Here is a 6,444-nt window from a genome sequence, read left to right as displayed (position 1 = left end):
TCGAGCCTACCAGGGGTCCGCCCCTCAAGCCTCTCGAGCCTCCTAGGGCTCCGCCTCTCAAGTCTCTCGAGTCTTCCAGGGCTCCGTCTCTCAAGCCTCCGAGCTTTCCAGAGCTCTGCCTCCCGAGCTTTCCAGAGCTCTGCCTCCCGAGCTTTCCAGAGCTCCGCCTCTCAAGCCTCTCGAGCCTTCCAGGGCTCCGCCTCTCAAGCCTCTCGAGCCTACCAGGGGTCCGCCCCTCAAGCCTCTCGAGCCTCCTAGGGCTCCGCCTCTCAAGTCTCTCGAGTCTTCCAGGGCTCCGTCTCTCAAGCCTCCTGAGCTTTCCAGAGCTCCGCCCTCCGAGCTTCCCAGAGCCCCGCCTCTCAAGCCTTTCGAGCCTTCCAGGGCTCCGCCTCTCAACCCTCTTGAGCCTACCAGGGCTCCGCCCCTCAAGTCTCTCGAGTCTTCCAGGACTCCGTCTCTCAAGCCTCCCAAGCTTTCCAGAACTCCGCCTCTCGAGCCTGCCAGGGCTCCGCCCCTCAAGCCTCTCGAGCCTGCCAGGGCTCCGCCCCTCAAGCCTCTCGAGCCTGCCAGGGCTCCGCCCCTCAAGCCTCTCGAGCCTCCCAGGGCTCCGCCCCTCGAGCCTCCCAGGGCTCCGCCTCCTGAACCTCTCGAGCCTTCCAGGGCTCCGCCCCCCGAGTCTCCTACGGCTCCGCCCCCAGAACTTCTTGAGCCTCCTACGGCTCCGCCCCCAGAGCCTCTCGAGCCTCCTGCAGCTCCGCCTACGGGGCCTCCTACGGCTCCGCCTCCAGAGCCTCCGATTGCTCCGCCTCTCGATCCACTCAAGCCTTTGACGGCTCCGCCCCCAGAGCCTCTTGAGCCTCCTACGGCTCCGCCTCTCGAGCCACTCAAGCCTTTGACGGCTCCGCCCCCAGAGCCTCTTGAGCCTCCTACGGCTCCGCCTCTCGAGCCACTCAAGCCTTCGACGGCACCGCCCTCAGAGCCTCCCGAGCCTCCTATGGCTCCGCCTCCCGAGACTCCTCCGGCTTCCCCTCTCGAGCCACTCAAGCCTTCGATGGCACCGCCTCCCGAGCCTCCTACGGCTCCGCCGCTCGAGCCACTCAAGCCTTCGACGGCTCCGCCCTCAGAGCCTCCTATGGCTCCGCCTCCCGAGCCTCCTCCGGCACCGCCTCCCAAGCCACTCAAGCCTATGGCGGCTCCACCCTCAGAGCCTCCTACGTCTCTACCCCAGAGACTCCAGAGTCTTCCTGGTCTCCGCTCCTAGAGCCTCCCACGTTGCCGCCTACCTCGGCTCCGCCTCCTGAGCCTCTTTCAGCTCCACCTCCTGAGCCTCCCGAGCCTCTCCCGGCTCCGCCTCCGAAGCCTCCATTGGCTCCTTCTTCCAGAGCCTTCATCGCCCTCGCCTCCTTCGGCTCCGCCTCCTGAACCTCCTTCAATTCCTCCTCCGGAGCCTCCGAGCCTCTCCCGGCCCGCCTCCGAAGCCTCCATTGGCTCCTTCTTCAGAGCCTTCTTAGCCCTCGCCACCTTCGGCTCCACCTCCAGTGGCTCCGCCTTTTGAGCCTTCTACACCATCGCCTCCCTTGGCTCCGCCCAACACTGTTCCGCCTCCTGACCTGCCCAAGGCCTTACCACCTGTGTCTGCCATGGCCCTGCCTAAGCCTCCTTTGGCTCCGCCTCCTAAGTCTTCTATGGCTCCGCCTCCGAAGTCCTCCTTGGCTCCGCCTCACTGCGGCTCTGCCAGCCTCAGTCCCGTGGCCTCTTCCCAGGCCCCCTGACCCAGTCCCTGTCCGGTGGCCTCCACCCAGGCCTCCTGACCCTGTTCCCGTCCTGAGGCCTTCCCCCAGGCCTCCTGACCCAGTCCCTGTCCATTGGCCTCCTCCCCGGTCCCCCAAACCTGTCCTTGCCCTTTGGCCAGCTCCCAGACCACTGAAACCTGTCCCCACCCGGTCGATACCACCCCGGCCTCCCAAACCTGTCCCTTTGTGCCCCCATGGACTGTCTGGTTGTCCCTTGTGCCCCCGTGGACTGTCTCATCTCTCTTTGCGCCCCCCGTGGACTGTCGCATCTCCCTTTGCGCCCCCGTGGACTGTCTCATTTCCCCTCGTGGCCCCCCCCGGACTTCCTGCCTGCCCTCTGTGCCCCTTGGACTGCCTCCTTGTTCTTGTGCCCCCCTGGTCTGCCTGTCTGCCCCGGATTTCCTGCCTGCCCAGTGTTCCCCCTGGTCTGCCTGTCTACCTATGTGCCCACTTGTACTGTCTGTTTGCCCCTGGTGCCCTCATGTTGTTCTTATGGACTTTTGTCTTTTGTTGTGTGTTTTTTAGGATGCGTCTGGAATCCGATCTTTAAAGGGGGGCTATGTAACGATTACCCTGTCTTGTTTCTCTGTTGCCCTTTTGTTTACCATTTGTTGTCACTTTTGCATTTCTCAGTTTTCACTTTAGTCCCTTATGTAATTCCATAGTCTCTTTGTTAGCGTTACGTGTTTTCCTCTGTTCATTGTTTTCACCTGCCCTTGTTAATTTGCCTTTGGTTTCTGTTAATCACATTGTTATCTTGTTTGAGTTCTGTTCTTTCATTGGTCCCTTTTTTCCCTGTCTGTGTATTTATACCCCGTGTCTTTGTTCAGTCTTTGTCAATCGTCGTTTGATGTTTAACCTGATGTTTCTTTCCTTCCCGAGTTCCCTGTTCGTGTCAACCTTGGTCAGCTCATTCAGTTTATGTTTCATTTCCCCATCGTGGGTTGTTGCTTTGTGTTTTGCCCTGTTATTCAGTTAAATAAAGTTCAGCTGCGTTTGGATCCGCATCTCCTCGTCAGCCTCATTACTCAAGCGTAACAGCATCTGCCAAATGCATAAATGAAAATGAAATAAGACATCTGAAGTTGTTAAAGGTCAGGGAGGTGTGTGGGTGTGTTCCCTGCTCTCCTCAGACACTGCAGTCTGTCAGTTCACTTTCAGCTGTACCAACCCTCATACCCCAGCAATCATATGAGGGAGTTAAAGGAATAGTTCACACAAAAAGGAAAATTCTCTCAGCATTTACTCACCCTCTTGCTATCCCAGATGTGTATGACTTTCTTTCTTTCTTTCTTCTGCTGCAGCACACAAATACAAAAAAAGAACTAAAGATTTATAGAAGAAACTTTCAGCTCTGTAGGTCCATACAATAAGTGAATGGGTGCCAAAATCTGGACACTTCAAAAATAACATAAATGGAGCATAAAAGTAATCCATATGACTCCAGTGGTTATATCGTCTGAAGTGATATTAAAGGAGTGAGAAACGAAATATTTACAGTTTATTTCAATTGCTTACACACAAAATCCTTACTTTTCACACAATTTCTGAAACCTGACACTCAAACACCAGAACCACACACCAAATCTGCAAAACCATACACTAATTCTTGGCCTTCAACTCAGTTTTCAATTTCATAGAAGACTTTTTGCAAAACACAAGGCCAAAGGTCAAGTTATAGGTTTTGAACAATGAATGCAAACAATGCAGACAGAGTAAGGAGAGTTGGAGGGAGAGCCAGAGGACGAGGCAGAGTTTTAATTAGAGAAGGAGGAGTTAAAAGAGGAGCAAGAGGACGAGTCGGATGGGGAAGAGGATGAGGACAAATACCAGGAAAAAGAAGAGTGGTCTCTGATGAGATTAGGGCTACTGTCATTGATCATGTGATCAACCATGGTTTACTGTATTAACGAGAGAGGCTGGACAGAGAGTCAACTTCTGAAAAATCAATGTGAATGAAACAGCTGTACAGGGTACCATTTTAAAGGAACTGCGACAGAGTCAAGAACCTTCTACATGACATTGTGTATGTATGCATACAACACTTTCTCCAATATATCAGACTTGCACCTACCAAGTCAGGCCATTGGGTTGTGCATATTCTGATCTACATATTATTTTGTCTTTTACAGAGAATTTTGGAGATGGATGCCCATGCCATCGTCCATGAATATATTTATGTGGATGAGGTGGGCTTCAATCTCAGCAAAACCAGAAGAAGGGGGAGAAATGTAATTGGACAAAGGGCCATTGTCAATGTCCCTGGACAACGTGGCGGAAACATTACAATGTGTGCTGCAATTAAACATAATGGTGTTCTGCACCATCATGCCACACTTGGCCCCTATAACACTGATCACATCATAGGTTTTCTGGATGCTGTTCATGATATGCTTGTTCAAGATCTGCAGAATGAAGACCAGGCAAGATTTGTCATAATCTGGGATAATGCCAGCATTCATCGCGCCCATCAGGTCAGTTACTTATCCCAATTTTTCTGTTGTCTACCTGCCACCATATTCACCATTTCTAAACCCTGTTGAGGAATTTTTCTCCACATGGCACTGGAACATGTATGATCTTCGTCCCTATGTCAACATGACACTTGACACACACACACACACACACACACACACACACCCCCTTTGGAATAATCACCTTTTTTTTAATTATATTTGGTTTCTGTCCAACAACCCATGGTTGATGTATTTCTTTTCTTTTGTTCTGTGTAATACTGTATTCACTACCACAAATGCTTACAGTAAAAAAATAAATAGTTTGGTTTCAATCTTGCTTTCATGTTTACTGTGAATTTTTTAACATCTCTCTGCCAATTACTTTCCGTCTTGTACAGAAATGCTCATGAAAGAAGAGCTTTTGGTTTTGAATAACTGTGTGTATATGATATATCCAAAATATAATATTATGATAAAGGTGTTTGCAATGTAAAACAAATGTTTGCTTTTGAGGTGTGTTTATGATATTTTGAATGCAGAGCTTCATTTTGCATGAGATGTGAGGCATTTTGTGTGCGCAATTCTTGGATTTGTGTAAAGGTTTGAAAAAGAAGAGGCAAAGTTTTGAAAATGTGTGTAAGCAGTTGAAAAAAACTGTAATAATCAATATTTAAGTCCATTTTTAAGTCCATTGCTTGAAATTCTTCCCCCTGCCCAGTAGGGGATGTATGCATGAAGAATGTGAATCACCAAAAACACTAGAAGAAGAATGTGAAAGTTGAAATGCAACCTTACTGAGCAGGAAGAAGAATTTATAGTAAAAATGGACTTAAAAATGTATCTGTTATTCACTCACACCTATCAAATCGCTTCTAGAGACATTGTTTTAACCACTGGAGTCATATGGATCACTTTAATTGCTGACTTGTGTGATTTTTGGAGCTTCAATATTCTGGCACCCATTCACTTGCATTGTATGGACCAAAAGTGCTGAGAAATTCTTTAAAAAATCTAAATTTGTGTTCTACTGAAGAAAGAAAGTGGCACACATCTGGGATGGTATAAGGGCAAGTAAATGATGAGAGAATTTTCATTTTTGGGTGAACTATTCTTGTAATCCACTAAGCCATGGCCAGCACTTATATATGCACACACAAAACATGACATCTTGCATTGCAGCACCTTCAGCTCAATATAAGGTATGAGTAAAAGTACTTTGGCAAACACACATGCAAAGCACAGGATTTAATTCTAGTTATCCCTGAGTGCCACACGCTGAACAATAAAAGAGCCATTAATACCCCATATTAGCCTGGCCTTTTCTGGCTGGTGGGATATCAAACAAGAGTATTAATGTTGGTGGAAAGGAGACGAAAAGAGGTCATCCAGGGTAATCGATGGAATGTCTGACCAATTTTCCATGTCTTTGCAACATAATGTTTTCATTCACATCTATCACAGGATTCTGTGTTTGCCTAAACAACAGCAATATCTACTGGCATTATTTTGGTGTGTGTGGGTTAATTTTCCTAAGATTAATCTTAGAAAGAGAGGCTCACAGCTTCCATTAAGATAAATGTGTTTTACAAACACAATAGAGAGTAAATAATGCCTAATCTTTTCTCAAAAGAATTAAAATCAAATGATAACCTTCTGTCAATAAGCCTTGTTCTTTGAAGCAGGCATATTTATGTGATGTGTGCTCCAAGCCTCCTAAAGCAGTAATTTGACACCTAAATATTCAGGAGAATCTAAACCAATTGTGATATGATATCTGTTCATGAGATAAACTCCTGCTGTTTATGCAATGAGAAAATGAATGACTGTACTGTCTGAAAGACGATTGTTCCTGTGTTCCCCATCTGGAATCATGCATCATCTAGATACAGGACACATTATTTTGTGATTTAGTGTTTAGACTTACTGTAGATAATAATCTGAATGACAGCACCTCATTGAGAGGGTTTCATAATGGCAAGAGATGCAGAAATTGCTTTGTTCAATTATAGTATCAATTTTTAAAACCAAACAAAGATGCAGAAAGATGTGAATGGACACCCACAGAAGCTTGAATTCAGTCTACTTTAATGTTTATTAAGTTTTAGATATTTGACATTCATACAAACCTATGAAAAAAGAAAAAAGAACAAAAGTTTTTGGTCTACCTTTGTGAGTTTAATCATTTACTACAACTT

The sequence above is a fragment of the Xyrauchen texanus genome, chromosome 30 (assembly GCF_025860055.1).
Source record: "Xyrauchen texanus isolate HMW12.3.18 chromosome 30, RBS_HiC_50CHRs, whole genome shotgun sequence".
Taxonomy (NCBI): domain Eukaryota; kingdom Metazoa; phylum Chordata; class Actinopteri; order Cypriniformes; family Catostomidae; genus Xyrauchen; species Xyrauchen texanus.
The sequence above is the reverse complement of the archived record's forward strand: the minus strand, read 5'-3'. Positions refer to the sequence as shown.